An 18,032-nucleotide genomic window follows, 5' to 3' on the forward strand; every position below is an offset into this window, starting at 1 on the left:
ATCCAAAAAAACAGTAAGAAACAGTGACTCCTCAAACTCTAAGTCAATTGATATTGGTTTCTTTAGGAAAGAGGGAAATAGTTATTATAAGGAAAAGAAAAGAGAGCTGAGGGAAAGACATTTGAAGTACTGGCATTACTCGAGATTTGCCTTAGAATCACAGAATCCAAGTATGCTGAAGCTAGAAGTCATCTTTGGAACTATCTACTCCAATACAAGTGTATTTTACATATATAGCCTTGAGAAGAGAAGTGACATCCAAGATCACAAGTGCAAAGGTTCACTATTATGACCCTCAATCACCTATTAAACATTGTGCAAAGCACTGTGCATTCTAGACTTTAGAAATTAGAGGGAGGGGAAAGGAACCCATTTCTTCCTCAAAGAGCACACTAAGGAGTAAAGTAAACAGATACATACCTACAAGGTAATTAGAGGGTGGGGAACACTAAGTAGAGAGATAAGGGAAGGTTTCATAGAGGAGGTAACATCTGAGCTGAGATTTGTAAGTGAACAAGCCTTCTGAAAGGCACAAATTAAGAAAGAACATATTATAGGAAAACAGAATATCAAAAGTTATACATTTTGGCCAGAACATAGAGGGGGAAAGAGAAATAATGTGAAATAAAAGTGAAAAGATATAGAGAACTTTAAATGCCATACCGAGGCGTTGGTATGTTATCCCAAAGACAATAAGGAACCACATGTCCAGACCTGTTCCTTAGGAAGATTATTTGACAATTGCACCAAAATTCTATTGGAAAGGATAGAGAGTAGGGGCAGGAAAACCAATCAGGAAGCTATTTCAATATCAAAGATAAGCGGGGGACAAGAATCTAAAATGATATTAAAAAAACTTTGCAGAGGTAGAATACCTGAACTTGATAATTCACTAAATATAAGGTAACAAAGGAAAGAGAATGGTCTAGGATGACTCCAATGTTATTTATCTGGAAGACTGGGAAGGTAGGAAAGGAGGATGTCTTTAACAGAAATAGGAAAGCTTGAAAAAGAGGAGAATTAAGGAAAGGCAGAAGAGATCTTGTCCCGATTTCAGTCCTGACATTTAAGAGCTCTGTAACCCTGCAACCCACTTCATTTCTCTGAAGCTATTTTTTAACCTGAAAATAGGAATAATACTTTTTGTTATCTTTGTGTTCAGTCCAGTCAAACTCTGTGATCCCATTTAGGATTTTCTTGTGGGGTTTTTTTGTTTGTTTGTTTTTGGTTTTTTGGGGTTTTTTGCAAAGATACTGGAGAGGATTTACTCCTCTAGCTCATATAACAGATGAATAAACTGAGGCAACAGTGTGAAATGATGTGCCTTTATAGCTAGTAAGTGTCTTAGGTCTCATTTAAACTTAGATGAGCCTGGCTCCAGGCCTGGCACTTTATCCATTGTGTCATTTAGCTGTCCTGAGAATAATATTTGTACTTATTATATTAAAGTGTTACCATAAAAAAAGTGTAAATTTCAAAGCACTAAAGAAATGAGTTATTATTACTAGGTGCAAGAAAGGCACTGTATTAGGCTTTGCTGGGTGATACAAAAATGAGTAAGTCAGGGATGCAGTGGATAAAGCACTGGACCTGAAATCAGGAAGACTGGCCCCTGCTCTAGACTCTTACTATAGCTGTGTGATCCTAGGCAAGTTATTTAAGTTTTGCTTCAATTTTCTTACTTATAAAATGAGAATCATAATAGTATTTACCTCACAAGAGTGCTATGAAGATAAAATGAGAATATTGACAAAGTGCTTTATAAATCTTAAAGCACTATATAAGTGCTAGCTATTATTATTATTATTGTAGTCTTTGCACTTATAGACTAGTAGGTGGGAAAAGACCTTCATCTTCTGTCCCCTCCAAAAGAAAAAAAAAAAACCTTCTACTGGTACAGAAAAGAATGTGGTAACTGTTTAACTGAGAAACAAAGAAAGTGCTATGTTTAAAGACTTTAAAAGAATCATATTCAGTCTTTTTCCAAAATAACCAACATCATTCCTCTGCTAATTTGGAAATGGGACTTTTCCCCTCATTAACTCATACTCCCTTAAGTACCCTGTAGTTATAATGAAATGCAGAGATAAAGGGACAAAATTCTCTCTACACAATGAATAGGCCTTAGGGATTTACTCACCAGTAACAAATTAATGTCTGAAAAATACTTTAAAGATCTAAAGTACTACATCATGACTAAATACTATTATTACTAGACAAATGGTTCAAATGTAAATCAAAAGGAAGAAAAAAATTAACAAATGAAATTAGAGTTATTTCGTTAGGTGTGAGCAACACCTAAAGTATGTGGATCAATTATATTTGTAAAAGGATTGATACTTTATTGCTCACTATATTAGGCAAAGTGAAATATAAGAAAAGCAAGAGATTCCAAATTAAAAAGGTAAAGGTATATAAAATAGCAACCAAATAAAATGGAGGACAGGGGAAGTAGAATGAAGAACTAGTAATTCTAAAGAATAAACGAGGGTAGCTAGGTGGTACAGTGCATAGAGCACTGGCCCTGGAATCATGAGGACCCTGAGTTCAAATATGACTTCAAATACTTGAAACTTACTAGCTGTGTGACCCTGGGGAAGTCACTTAATACAGATTGATTCACAAAAAATAAATAAATAAATAAATAAAATGAAAATAGTATTTGAAAATGAGATACATCCTCACCTCTTGACTGCTATGCCCCAGTAGGTCATATTAAGTTCATCATCTTAATTGATTTACCTTTTTTCCCATTTTACAATTATAATCAATTTACTTTCTGAAATGGAATCAGTATTTAAACTAGATAAACATACAGAATCTAATACCTTGCATAAGACTAAGAACCAAGAAAAGGTTCTACTATGACTTCCACTGCCATAGGAAGAAAAGAGTTGCCCAGTAACTTCCTTAACTTAAACATCACTTAAGTCCTTCTAATATAAAAGTTGGATTCTCAAAAGTTATATACTTAGTTCAGTGCCTTATACATGTTGTTGTTTAGTTGTGTCTGACTCTTTGTGACCCCAATATTTGTGGTTTTCTTAGTATAAAGATACTGGAATGGTTTCCCATTTCCTTCTCCATCTCATTTTACAGATAAGAAAACCAAGGTAAAAAGGATTAAGTGACTTGCCCAGGATTACCTAAGTAGTAACTAAAGCAGAATTTGAACTCAGGTCATCTTGACACCAGACTGAATATTCTATCTATTGCATGACTTAACTGCCTTGTTACACAGAAAATATTTAATACAATGCTTGTTGAATAAAGATCTGACTTTTCTAACATTAAAAAGGGGTTTAAGTAAGCTTGACAACTATTATTGTCACATCTAAATTTTTATTCTCTTCTAAAAAGAGAATTGTATACTTGTATACCATAGACACTTATATGTTGTATATGTGAATTATTATCAGATGACTAGCCTACCTAAGTCTGAAGAAGGCTGGCTAACAATTGAAACTCACTGTCAGTAACTAGTGAAATGTGGCCAAATCATGATCTGCATCAGGTAGCACAATGATGAAATCAAGATCTTTCAAAGTAATTAAAAACACAGTATAAAATATAGTTGTCCTGAATTTTTGTATTTTTGAGAGTCAGCAAAAACCAAGTAATTTTAAGAGGAAAGCATTAATGAAGCCACTCAGTCATATATGAGTCCCAGGTTGAGAAGCTACCTTATTTTCCTACACAACTAGACTGCAATTCAAATGAGATAATGAATGAAAAACACCTACCATTCCATTTAAATGTAGTAGAAAAACCTCCATTGTTATTGTTATCTTCATAAGTACAAATCAGCACATTAATTAACCTTAAAAAGCAACAGGTCAAATCCTATTTTATTAAAAAAAATATATTATTTCAGCAAAATATACAACATAATACACTCTTCAGGTTCCCATACCAAAGGACCACATTGATCATAGCTGACATCTTCCCAATTGCTTCTACTGCTATTCTCTGATTCTCTGCCTTACTGATAATTTTAATTCTGTACTTGCATCAAGACCTGCCTCAAGTTTCAATTTATCCATGATTCCTTCCATGAATAATCCCAACCCCCAAAAAGCTTTTCCTTTTTTGAATTACTTTACCATTTATAGCATGTGCCACATATTCTATCAGTTTAGTAAGAGCTGTCTCATCTCATCATCTGCTTCTGATGCCTCAATGTTACAGGGAGGTGTTCTTGGGTTCTTTCTCAAAGACTATACCAGCAGAGTGCAAGCACTGGCAAGTCCTACCATGCTGTGGAAAGGCTTTAAACATGGGCCTAGTAGGCCTATTGGCTGCAGACCAAAAGAGCTAAGTTTGGAGGAGCTCATTACTTAGTTGGCCACAGAATGAAGAGTTTTTCAAGCTTAACAACTTTTGAAGATTGGCTATAGAGGGTTTGCAATCTTTATTAGTAAAAGGAGCCCATACCATCCTTTGAAGCACTTAAGTACTGTCATCTCCATAGAATTGTTGAAATTTTTTTAGAAAATAAGTTCTAGACCTTCTGACCAAGATCAAAGGTAACAAGTTTTCTAGAGTACAATGTTTTGTTTTCTTTTAGTTTCTTCATGTCTGTATGTTACTGTGACTCCTGGAAGTTAGCAACTCTCCCATAGTTCCTATAGAACCTAGCATATTAAACAAATGTTTGATGACTTTTTCATACTCTCACTAATACATTTTGTGTTCAAAATGGGCCATTATGTAAAATGCCACATAGAAGAGTATTGTGTTATGGTAAGATTCCATGTATGAAAAAAAGGTTTCCAAGCCTCAACCAATATTCCACTTATTATGACAAATATACCTAATAGGTATTTAAATATCATTTTTAAAAAATACTGTGTTTAGAATTAGAAGATTGATGGAATCAAGTCCTGATTTTCCTATAAAGTGCTAAGCACAGTGCCTGGCACATAACAAGCTTAATAATAATAACAACATAACAATAAAAGCTTATTCCCTTCCCCATATTGTGTTACTTTGGACAAGTCATTATAACCCTCTGAACTTTAGTTTTCTCTTCAACAAAATGAGTTTAACATTTGAACTATTTATCTCCTAGGGTTGTTATAAAATCTAATGATATGGCATAAGTACTTTGTAAATAAATGATATATGAATGTCTCTATTATAATTTCAAACGACATTCATTGTCAATATATCTGACATCTATTCACCTTGTTCAGCTGAACAAAAAGCTTTGTATCCTCATTTCATGCATTCTCAATTTTGTTCACAGGAACTGAACAAGACACACATAATATACAAAAATGAAACATGGAATTGCACAGAGGAACTAGAAAGAGATTTTTATATATTTGTAACCCTTTCAAGAAACCACATTCATTAGAAATCCAGCACCACATAATAATCAGAAACATCAGAAAAACAATGAATGTGAAGAGCAAATCCAAAAGCTACCTTGCTCTTACATACACATACACACACACACACACACACACACACACACACACACACAATATAATCTAGAGAGCTCAACAGAGCAGAAGGACAACATGCATAGAGGAACAGATTTTTTCTGCAGCATTTGGACTATATAGAGCCCAACATAAGTTGGGATCCACCAGAAGAGAGGCTTGATTGAGCTCTTTATGAAAAGAGCATAGAGTTTATCTGATGGATAAGAGGCTCAGGTACAAATTTATTGTGTTTTTGTTGAGTTAAATAAAACCTGTCCTATATTCAAAGTCTCATTAACCTGAGTGCTTCCAGGGAAGCTAAAGGCCCTTTCTGGGAAAGCAAAAGTATACAAATACTGACTGTGTCAGGATTTCCCTGAGTAGGATCCTGATACAAAGAGACTCTGTGAGAGATTTCCCCAAAACTATACCCAGGTCCATAAAAACCAGGGTTCAATCAATAGAAAACTGACACACACACAAAAAGATGGACAATTCCTTGACTGTAATAAAATTTGATCTGCAATAGTAATATTTCACTATCTCTATATCTTATACCAGGTCATCTGCATAGAGAAATGGAATTTTCCAGAAAAAAAAATACTTTATCTTTTTTGATCCTCTCTTCTATTTCCTATGTATCACACACACAAACCTTGACACACACAGGAACACAAAGAGTATCTATTACATAGGTTTTCAATAAGTATTTTTTAAAAGATGAGAAAATCATTTTTGATGAATTGTGTAAATTAAAAGATACTTCAATAGAACAAATATGCTCTCTTATTAAGGGTTTTTTCTTCCTTTTCTACTTTTTTGTTATAATTTTCAACTACTTTGTATCTTTTAACCTCTCCTTTTAGACAAAAACCTCCAATTTTTTTCTTATCTTTTCTGTCCTATAAGAAAAGGCTACATAGCATAACTAATAGAAGACCAATACCATAATGCACTAAGTCCTGCCTCACACAAACTAGCTGTGTGACTACAAGCATGTCACTTAACAGCTCAGTGCCCCAGGTAACTCTTAAATACTAGATTAGTTATTTGCTTATCTTCAGTGTTGGAAAGAATTCACATAGATGGAAGTTCTTACCGTGAATAAAAATCTAGGGGAAAAAAAAAACAGGACAATACTAAATTTCTTCTTGTTAGTCTTTCCCCTTTCTGTTCCTCCCACCCTCTAAATTCCCTGCCACTAAATTTCTACTTGCTTAATCTTTTTCTTTTTTTTTTTTTTTTTGGTAGCTTCATTTTCGGACAGTATCTTTGTCATTGACTCTATTTCTTCTCCTTTTATTCACTCAATCTTATATTTTCTTTCTAGTTTTTTGTCTTTTTTTTCAGATCTTTAGCAACACAATCCAGACATTTTAAAAATATAATGTATTTTTGGATTCCCACCAAAAAAAATTTATCCATGAAGACTGTTAAAAAGAAATGTCCATTTTATCTTTTTAAATTATATTCTATCTAAAAAATAAACCAGATAATTTATATTACATAAGACTTAAAAGTTTCTTTGCACAAACAAAATCAATGCAGCTAAAGAGAAACTAGAATGGAAGAAATCTTTCAATTAAATATCTCTGATATTTATAATATATATGACATAAAAACATAAGCCCAAGAACAATTCTTCAGTAGGTAACTGATCAATTATGAACAAAAAGCTTTTAAAAGAAGATTTGTAAACTATTAATAATCATATAAAATGCTCCACATCACCAATACTAAATGAAAAATGCAAATTAAAACAATTCTTAAGTTCCATTTCACATCATATTGATAATGATGAAATATAGAATCATGTTGGGGGTGTGATAAGGAAAAAGAGGCAAACTAAATCAACAAGGAATGGTGGAGCTGTAAGTTAGGTCAATTATTTTGGACTTGGAATTATGTTAAAAGAGTCACTAAATTGTTAATAGCAAGACAGTTAAGTAGTCCAGTGTGTATAGCACCCTAACCCTGGAGTCAGGAAGACCTGAGTTCAAATCCAGCCTCAATCATTTACTAGCTATGTGACCATATACAAGTCACTTAACATGACCCTGCCTCCAAAAAATAAAAAATAAATTGTTAATACCCTTGTGACCTAAAGATCCCACTACTGCATAGATACCCCAAAGAGGTCAAGCATAGACAGGCCTCATATGTACCAGAATATCCATCGTAGTACTTTTTAGGACAGCAAAGAGCTATTAAGAAAGTGGGTATTCCAATGATTAAGAAATGACTGAACAAACTGTGGCCTATGAATGTAACAGAATACTATATATTGTTGTGTCATAAGAAACAGTGAGGAATTTGTAGAAATAGAAGACCCATAAAAACTGATGCAGTAATGTAAAGCAAAACCAGAAGAACAATGAACACAGTGACTATAGTGATGCCAATGAAGGCTAAAACAATGCCAAATTCTGAATAATTGTAATGAACAACATTTGTCCCATAGTACAGATAATGAAACACAATTCCCTTCTTTTAATAAGGGCCAGTGCAGTGGAGGTAGGGGAAACATTAAAGATACAGAACGTTGATATACTTGATCACCTGTCACTGATAAGACTTGATAACTATTGATTGTTTTAATTTTTCTTTTTTTATAGCAAATCATTCCATGGCAGTGATTTGAAGAGATTTAGTTGGAAATCACCAATGCCAAAACAAAAAACATAAATAAAACTTTTTTTAAATGACTATGAGCAGTCTTGCTTTTTTAGAAATGATACTTAGTCTTCAAGCATGAGAATACAGCTTCCAAGCTAATTGTTCTTAAATTGACCAATGCAATAAAATTTCAGTCATTGTATAATGTTTGATAGGATGGATCACATACTGTTCTTGTTATATCAAGATGGGAAAATAGAGATGAACAACTTTAACATAATTTCCTCTCTTTGGTATAACTAAGACTTGTAACACAGTAACAGTTAAATCCCTCAGAGAATTTTTCAATATAAAAAATATCATTTGAAAGAAAAAAGCCTTCTTTTAAAGCAATGATTAATGCCTTTTCACATTTCAATCTATTAGCATATCTATCCCAATAATACCCCAAAGCATATTACTTCACTTTTTTTTCACAAGAGTGATTTAAAATTTCTCATAGGGATGCATAACAATTGAAAAAACCACTATAATAGAATATTTCTATTTATGAAATCTGTATAACAAACAGAAGTTAATATCAGTAATGAAATAGTGTTATAATTACATCTATGAGAAGGGTATAGGGTTTAAAGGAGAAAAGCTAAAAGAATAAATAGCAGTTCCTTAATTATTTTAGTTAAAATCTATCATTTAAAGATATGAAAAATAATAAGGTTATTTTGGTGGGATTAACTAACCATTGGTCCCTGCTATTGTCTTTTTCTATCGAGTGTCTTTACAACCCTCTCCCTGATCAAAAGTCTTATTAAGACATTGGAAGACATACAAGTAAAATAAATTGGTTTTTTCTATCACAGAAAAAATGTCCTATGTATGTTTAAAAAATACCATCACTATGCTGGAATTCTTTCTGGCTGCTATTTGGTTTCCTATATTATAGGATATGACAGCTGGAACAGATTACTCTTCAGTGAGATGCCTTACATTGTAAACCACAACCCTGATAAGGTTTGATTTTAACTAGTGATGCTAAAATTCAAAGTCTGTCAGTATTTCCATAATAAGCCCCTACTCTCAGGGGTTTCCAATCTGGCGATAAAATTTTCCTATTTTGGCATTAGAGTGGCTTATTTTGTTTTAGTCTAGGAATGGCAAGGCTTTGGGTGTGTGTTTTAATTCACACTTAAATTCTTAAGGAGATTTTTAAAAACAGAATATGACAAGGCAAATATTTTCCTTTATTTTTTCATTCATTTGAATCGAGAATAGCTTTATACGATTTTATCAGTTTCTCTTTATACCTGATGAAGCCTTTTAAAGTAAGAATATTTTTTAAAGGTTTCATGTACAAAGTAAATGTGTGGATGTGTGGAAATCATTTATTTCTTCACGTGATTAAATCATGGCCAAAGCCAAGATTATAAAAACCAACCGCTTCCAAGGTTTTACTCCTAATATGTATTCACAGCATATGTTGAAAAATAATGGCTCCTCTTCAATTGTATGCTGTGAATGTAAATTAAGAAACGCATACACTGTGCTAAATCTTGCTTTCTTATAATGCCTACAAAAATAGAATACACTCAATTTCTGGCTGTAAATTCATTCTAAGATGAATGTAAACATTTCAAACACAATTTCCCCTTTGGCTGACCATTAATCATTTGAGCATATCTTGGATTCCTAAGAATGTCCTTGGGACTTTGTCCTCAATCATTTAATACTCCTTTCAAACAATTAATTTGAGATCATTTTAAACAGTAGAGATTCTCACAAAGGTCTAAATATCAAGTAGACATCCCAAAAGGAGCTATGAGTTTCATTAATATGTAAGCAACAGCTTGGCATCTCAAGATGGAGCTGGAAATGAAGTAGTAGGAATAACTGTGCTCATCATTGCTTTGGGGGATTTCATTAATTTATCAACTGAAGATAAATTTTTGCAAGCTATCTGTAACCGTATTACAGTACTTTTCTATCTTACAGACTACTGCAGTTTTCTGATTATGAATCAGTCAGAGGTTCATCTGCAGAGGAATGACTCAGTATAAACTTTAAAATAATGGCTTAAAAAAAAAACACCCTAAAGTCAACCAGGGTAAGTACATTCATGAATTTAAATGCTTTGAATGGAGTATCTCTTTTGGGGGGTAAATTTTTATCCCTCTCAGTACACAAAACACTGATTTAAAAAGAAGAGAAAAGGAAAATCAAATACAATAAGGCCTTGGAATCCACATTTTTTGGAAAGCTTAGAACAACAACAAAAAAAAGATCCTTCTACATTGACCAGGTGCAGCCGTCCACACTGACACATTCTGCGGATTTTCCATAAAGGGAAAAATCCAGATCACATTTGACTACATTCTTGAGGGTAATTCTACTGCCTGTAAGTAGCTAAGAGCAAATTATTTAAGAGAAAAGCCATAAATGGTGCCCTAACCCCAAGATATTTCCAAAAAAATACCATCTTTCCCTTACAAAGTTTTTCAAAGTTAGATTAAAGCGTTTTTACTCTCCAGTAGGAAAAGAATAGCAAAGAAAGGGGTGGCTGGTGTTTCTTTTAAAAGCCCCATTCCAGCTCACTCCCAACTACATTAGGAAATACTGAAATGGACAGAGGTTTCCACAAAAATATAACATCAAAGTAAGGCAAGAAACACAAACACACACACACACACACACACACACACACACACACAGCCTAGGGAGTTCTGAGCCAGAGTAATACTTACTGATCCATCCTTTCTGCAGCAACAGCAGCAGTGCCGGCACCAGAGAAATGCCGATCACTTTGGGGGCCCGCGGCAGTAATGTCGCCCCACTGAGAAGCCCGAGTTTTGCCTGAGCAGCAACAGGGCAGGCAGAGCTGGGAAAAGGGTCTAAAGCCCAAGCTTCTAGCAGCAGGATCAGCAACCACAGCAGCAGCAGTAGCAAGGCGAGAGATGAGGGTCTGAGAGGGATCAGGAGCAGCCACAATCTTGAAGCAAGAAGCTAAAGAGAGCAGCAAGGGCACAGCTCGGGGGGAGGGGGAGAGGGAGGGAGAGAGGGAGGAAAAGAGGGAGGGGGCGGGGGAGAGGGAAAGAGAGGGAGGGAGGGAGGGAGGGAGTCTGAAAAAGCTGCAGAAGCAAGTGCCCCGGCCACACCAGGGGAAGGTGGCTGCCCCGCCTTCCCCCTCCCTCTACACGCCCACCCCCCTCCCTTCAGCGTAGCAAAGCAACGTGGAAGAGCACTCAAACCAACCCCCCTCCACTTTCGCGGTGGTCCCTCTCCCCTTCCCTCTCCCCCAGTTTTTCCTCCTTACCCAAGACTGATAGATCTGCCACCGGCTAGGCTCCTCAAAGCCACTGGTCGCTTAAGGAAGCCAAGTGGGTCCTGCTCCCCCTTCCGCACCCTCCTCCTCCCCCTTCAGCCCCATCTCGCAGGCGGGTGGGCTGAGCTGCGTGTGAGGGGTGGGAGGACAGGAGGGAGGGGGAAAAACAGCAGCGCCAAGTTGAGGGGTGGGGGGGCAAGGAGGAGGCGGCTGCTGTCCCAGTGGGGAGGAGGAAAAGGAGAGGGAGTTGAGGGAAGGGGCTGGGGGAGGGGTGTGAGGTAGTGGGGAGAGGGGGGGAAGAGCTGGGGCTGTAGCCACCGCCGCCGCCGCCGCCGCCGGGGTTGGAAAGTCCCTTCTGTGCTGTAATCCCTCACACAAACACACACACATACATACATGCATACACTCACACACACACACACTCACTCACTCACTCACTCACTCACTCACACACACACACACCGCACTTCCTCTCTCAGCTCTGGAAATCCCCTTGCTCTGGCCCTGCACTGGAGGCGGCGGCACCCGCGGCTGTCACAGCCCGAGCCAAGCCCCGCCCACTGCGCCGCGGCTCCGCCTACTCGTCTGGCCCTGCCCACTGCACCTGATGCTCACTGGTCCCTCCCCCAAAGCTACTGCTGTTGGCACGGGAGGGGGGAGTATCCGTCTCCCTGTAATACCTAAGCAAAAACGCAGCAATTTCTTTTCCTCTTTACACCTATTACCCTTCTCTCTCTTTATCCTGTGTATATGGGGAGGAGGGAAGGGTTTACAAGATCCCATTTTCTCTTCGAACGCTCCCCCCCATAGATGTGTATCTACAGCGAGAAAGCTAGCTCCCCCAATTGATCCGCAATGCTTTGAGTGGGGGGTGGGGGATATGTCTTTTAACAACATACATATATAGCCTTTTTTCCTTCTCACAACCGTCATCTCGGACACAGCTTTATGTAAATAAAGGAAAGAGGATAAAATGCATGCACAAAATACATATACACACGCCCCTTTTTTCCCTTATACGCCCCCATTCTCCACCGGCTTAACGCAGCATGTGTGTCCATGAGAAGACCATGTGTCCACAAGGGGGCTAATTTGGCCGCCCTCCAACACACACACACACACACACACACACACACACACACACACACTTTTCCTTCTCATAAACCCCCTTTCTTGTTCACGGACACAGCCAGTGTGTCTACGAGAGGAGAGACTATGTCCACTAGGACATATACCCCCTACACACACTCCTTTTTTCTCCGCAGAAGCCTCTTCCCCTGCTCTGGCCATAGCCAGAGTATGTTTATAAACCGAGTAATTCTGCTGCTCCTTCTCCTCACTTTCCACGCACACACCACACACACATACAACCTTTCTCAGGACTTCATATGCCCCTTTCCTTGGCACTAGCAAACACAGCCGGGTTGTCTATGAGAAAAGGGCTTGTGTCCACGAGGAGGGCCGCCTCTTTCACACACACACTCACAACACCTTTCTTTTTTCGTAATCACCCAAGGAAAAGGAGACCAGTGTCCACCAGAGGGGTAATATGGACAACCATCCCCTCGTCCCGCCTTCACACATACTCAATTACACATACTTTTTCCCATACACACACGACCCCTAACTCTTCTGTAAGTCTTAGAAGAGGATGTGTGTAGAGGAAGAATCTGACTGCCCCCTTTCCCTCCCTCACGTGTGCACTCATTAACATTCTCTCTGTCTCTGTGTCTGTCTCTGTGTGTCTCTCTCTCCACACACACACACTCACTCACTCACTTTTCATACAATCCATTCCTCTTCTGTGTATCTATGAAAAGAGGGCCTAAGTGTCCAAAGTCTAAGAGTACGTAATCTATACCCCTCCTTGCCCTGAGCACGCGCCCGCGTGCCCGACTCGGGCCAGCCTCAGTTGCTAAGGCCTCCTGCCTGGCGCCAGTCTGGCCCTTAGCAACAGGCGGCTGGGTTGGAAGCGCTGGGCCAGCGAAGGGGGCGGCTCCTGCGGCCCCGGATTTAGACTCTCTGCTCAGTCGGCCTCGGCTGCCCCGAGGCCAGGCCAGGGAATAGTTTGTGGGAAGGCGGAGGGGAGAAGAAGGAGGGGTGCTGCTTTTGTCCTAACCCCTTCTCAGCCAATTCTACGTCAGGCCCGGAATTAAACCTGCCGCCGGCGCGTCTCCCTGCCAGCTCGCGCCGCAATCGTGGGTCCCCTTTCTCCGCAGAGGGATTTAAAATGCCACACGCCACCCCCACCCTCACCCGTGTCTCCTCGCTTTTGTCTCCCGGTCCTACTGACCCGGTATCCCTCTCCAATAGACCCCCCCCCCAATTTTATGTTTTATTTTATGTAGCCATTATAATCCAATAAATGCGTTTATCTAGGTACCCAACCAGGTAAAGGCGGTGGGACTGGAAATGTGCACGTGTGCTCTCTTCTCCCCCTTCCTCCCCAGGCCAAAAAGACACGCTCGCGGACTCGAGAACCTGAGATTTTTCCACAAAGTGGGAAATGAATGACATCATTCGCTCTAAAGTGAAGGAGGGAGGGGTGCTGCGATAGTGGGTGCAGGTTGAACCTAACCAACCAGACTGTCACTTCGCAGGAGCCTGCAGAGGCACAAAACCTCTGCCTGGCTGTGCAGTCAGGGGAGGGGTGGGGGGGAGGAGAGGAAGAAGTCCCAGAAGCTGACTCATTAGAAATGGGTTACTGGCTGTTGTTGCTGCTGACTATTTTCAGTCTCTCTAGTTTTGGTTTCCTACCTCCACCCCCCTTGTAGTAAGCATGCAGGTGAGCCCCTCTTCCCTGGTTCATGGAACACTGAGGAGTGAAAAGGGAACTTTCTAGATGTCCAGGGTCCAGGAGGAAAAGGGGAAAAAATGCTAGACTACACCTAGACCTGGAAAGGCCCACACATCCATGCAGATCCTGTAGGAAAGCAGGGTGCACCAAGGAACTAAGCCAGACAAAGATGCAGAGGGACAGGGAGTATGCGTACTGACTACAGATGAGCAGGAAGAAATGTAAGCAGGCCACTATGTATCTACAGCCCAGGCCCATCTAGAGATCCCAAGAAGAGAAAGAGGCCAAGGAGGGGGTGAGGGAGAGAAGAGAGGGAGGAAAGAGAGAGAGAAAGAAGGAAACAGACAGAGATAGAGAGATTCAGAGAGATAGAGATAGACACAGAGACAAATAAAGAGAGAGACAGAGGTGGAGAGAGACAGAAAGGAGAGGAAGGGAGAGAGGAGGAGAAAGAGACAGAGACAGAGATTGAGAGACAGAGAGAGACAGAGACAGAGAGACAGACAGAGAGAGAGACAGAGAGAGAGAGAGAGAAATCCTTAAGAAAGTAACATGTAAATGTGACAGTGGTGGGAACCTGGCAGTCACGGACCAAGGCCACATAACATCTTAGCTTGGAATGAATACTGACCCGAAGAGGATAAAAGTTCTCATTACTTAGCCATAGTGGAAGAATTATCAGGAAGTGAAGCCATTTCTGGGGTTTAGTGGCTATGGTGAGAAGTTTATGAAGAACACTGTCGTCATTGCAAAGATTCTCAATGATTTCACACATAGATATATGTATGGCTGGGAAGAACCATAAACAGAAGTGCTAAAATAAACACTGGACTAGACCTTTTAGCATATTTTGGAGATAAGTAGGATGAAAAATGTAAAGACTTTAAAGTACTTAGCTGCCTCAAACATGCACTATTGGTATTTGCTGATCCAAGCAGAAAACTATCTGAACTGAGAAATTACCTGGCCTTATCCTTTGGCTGGCCCTATGATTCATGTGAATGGTATGGGTTCTAGGAAAGCGAGAGACTAGAACTAGAGTAGACTCTAGCACCCCAAGTTCTGGCCATTAGGAAGATGGGGGAGCTTTCACCACTGTCTTTGGAAACAATTATGAACACTGATATGTTTGTTATACAAATACCACCTTTCTTTTACTAGATATATTTAATAGTCTGAGTGACTTGCAGGGAAACTGAGACCTTTTTTTCTAAGAATAAAATAAGCCAGATATCACAAACCAGATACTAATATTCCCAGGATTTCCGTGTGTGTGTGTGTGTGTGTGTGTGTGTGTGTGTGTGTGTGAGAGAGAGAGAGAGAGAGAGAGAGAGAGAGAGAGAGAGAGAGAGAGAGAGAGAGAGAGAGAGAGAGATGGGTGGGACAAGACCACAATCCAAAGTCTGGATTTTTGTGAGAAACTATAATCATGTCAGGAGCTGAACATAACATAAACGAACAAGATACATTTGAGGAGGTTTGTCCAGGATTAGTGATGGTCTAAGGAGGGGTTAGTTGGCAGATTTCCATTCAACAACAAAGATAACCTAAGGAAAATGGACTATTGTACATTATTGTGTGTATATATATCTGCTCATTTCTAGACAGCTGGTATATAGAGACATCTATAGATCAGTTGTTAATTTGGGGAATAATACTAATATCTTGCATTTACATAGCATTTTAAAGTTTGCAAAGCACTTTAGAAACATGATTTTATTTTATCCTCAAAAAACCTAACATAGGTGCTCATTTTGTCCTCATTTCACAGATGAAAAAACTGAGGCAGACAGAAATTAAGTAGTTTGCCCACGGTCACACAACTAGTAAATATCTGAGTCAGGATTTGAATTCGGGTCTTTCTGACTCCAGGTCTAAGAGCCATCCACTGTGCCATGATAGCTACCAAAAGGGGGAATGGAAAGTTGCCTGTGGAGTGGGACAAAAGTACCACAAAAGGTCCTTACACACTACTTTAGACTCATTGCATCCAGGGTCTTTTCTTCCTGATCTATATCTTGCCACTGGACCCAGGTGGCCTTAGAGGAGAAAGTGAAGCAAGTGACTTTGACCTTGCCCAATCCTTCCTCACTTAAATCCAATTCACTTGCATGTCATGGTCCTCTTCAGGAGAAAAGGACAAACAACTGGGAAAAGTATTTCAGAGAAAAGACAGAGAGAGGACAATGAAGCTGCTACTTAAGTAAAACTGTTAAAGCAATGGAATCATCTCAGGTCCATGAAGGAATTTTTAAAATATTCATTAAACTATCAACTAACAAGCCATTCTTCAATTGATAAACCGTAAAAGGCTATGAACAGACAATTTTCAGGTGAAGAAATTGAAACCATTTCTAATCATTTGGAAAGGTGTTCTAAATCACTATTGATCAGAGAAATGCAAATTAAGACAACTCTGAGGAACCATTACATACCTCTCAGGTTGACTAAAATGACAGGAAAAGATAATGACAAATGTTAGAGGGGATGTGGGAAAACTGGGACACTAATACATTGTTGGTGGAGTTGAGAATGGATCCAACCATTCTGGAGAACAGTTTGCAATTATGCCCAAAGGGCTATCAAACTGCATTCCCTTTGATCCAATAGTGTTTTTACTGGGTTTGTATCCTTAAGAGATTTTAAGGGAGGGAAAGGGACCCACATGTGCAAAAATTTTTGTGGCAGCCTTTTTCATAGTGGCAAGAAAATTGAATGGATGCCCATCAATTAGAGAATGGCTGAATAAATTATGATATATGAATGTTATTGAATATTACTGTTTTATAAAAAATGATCATCAGAATGATTTCAGAGAAGCCTGAAGAGACTTACATGAACCGATATTAAGTGAAATGAGCAGAACCAGAAGATCACTATGCATGGCAATAATAAGATTATATGATCATCAGTTCTGATGGATCGACTCTTTTCAACAATGAAATGATTCAAGCCAGTTCCGATGATTTTGTGATAATGAGAGCCATTTACACCAAGGACTGTGGAAACTGAGGGTGGATTACAACATAGCATTTTCACTCTTTTTATTATGGTTTGCTTAAATTTTATTTTCCTTCTCTCTCTCTCTCTCTTTTTTTTTAACTTTTTGATCTGATTTTTCTTGTGCAGCAAAATAATTGTATAAATATATGCCCCTATATTGGATTTAACATGCATTTTTACCATGTTTAACATATATTGTATTATATGCCATCTAGGGGAGGGAGTGGGGAGAAGGGGGGAAATTGAAACAAAAGGTTTTTCAAGGGTCAATGTTGAAACATTATCCTTGCATATGTTTTGAAAATAAAAAACTTCAATAAAAAAATAAGCTATCAATTAATTAAATTAATCATTAAAGCAAATGTTTATTTTGTGCCAGAATATGTGCAAGACACTCTGTTAGGCCCTAAGGACACAAATAGAGAGAAGGAACAATCCTTTCTCCCAATGAATTCTAGACTGAGAGATAAGTACATATAAAAATATGTATTGCTGAGCAGCATAAACATAAAACTGATAAATATGAATATGCACAAAGTAGTTAAATACAAGGTAGAGAGGAAGAAGACTAGTAATTGGGAAGATTCCAAAAGGCTTTATGCAGAAGATGGTGTATGAGTTATCTTATTAAAGATACTTTAGGAGACAAAGGTAAGGAGAGGTAAGGAATGAATTCCAAGCATGGGGCCCTGCTAAGGCAAAGATAAAGAATGGGGAAATGGAATTTTGTGGGGGAATAATAGGCAGAAAACTAATTTGGCTAAATCACAGATGACTCAAGAGAGAATAACAATCAAGGAAACTGGAAAGATAGGATGTAGCCAGCTTGTATAAGGCTTTAAAGGCTAAATAAAGGAGTTTGTATTTCATG

The 18,032-nt window shown here is 38.6% G+C and overlaps 1 protein-coding gene across 4 annotated transcripts in view; it reads right to left on the bottom strand.

Moving 5' to 3' along the window:
• TRAF3 (TNF receptor associated factor 3) overlaps positions 1 to 11,985 on the bottom strand; it is a 166,146-nt gene extending 154,161 nt beyond the window's left edge. For 2 of the 4 annotated variants that reach the window (XM_051978325.1, XM_051978324.1), the window contains exon 1: positions 10,784 to 11,985. The gene's annotated coding sequence lies outside the window, so the exon portion shown is untranslated. The remainder of the gene's footprint in view (positions 1 to 10,783) is intronic. The other 2 variants (XM_051978326.1, XM_051978327.1) reach the window with 2 other exon arrangements.
• Between the last annotated feature and the right edge of the window lie 6,047 nt (positions 11,986 to 18,032).

Source organism: Antechinus flavipes, chromosome 2, assembly GCF_016432865.1.
Source record: "Antechinus flavipes isolate AdamAnt ecotype Samford, QLD, Australia chromosome 2, AdamAnt_v2, whole genome shotgun sequence".
Taxonomy (NCBI): Eukaryota; Metazoa; Chordata; class Mammalia; order Dasyuromorphia; family Dasyuridae; genus Antechinus; species Antechinus flavipes.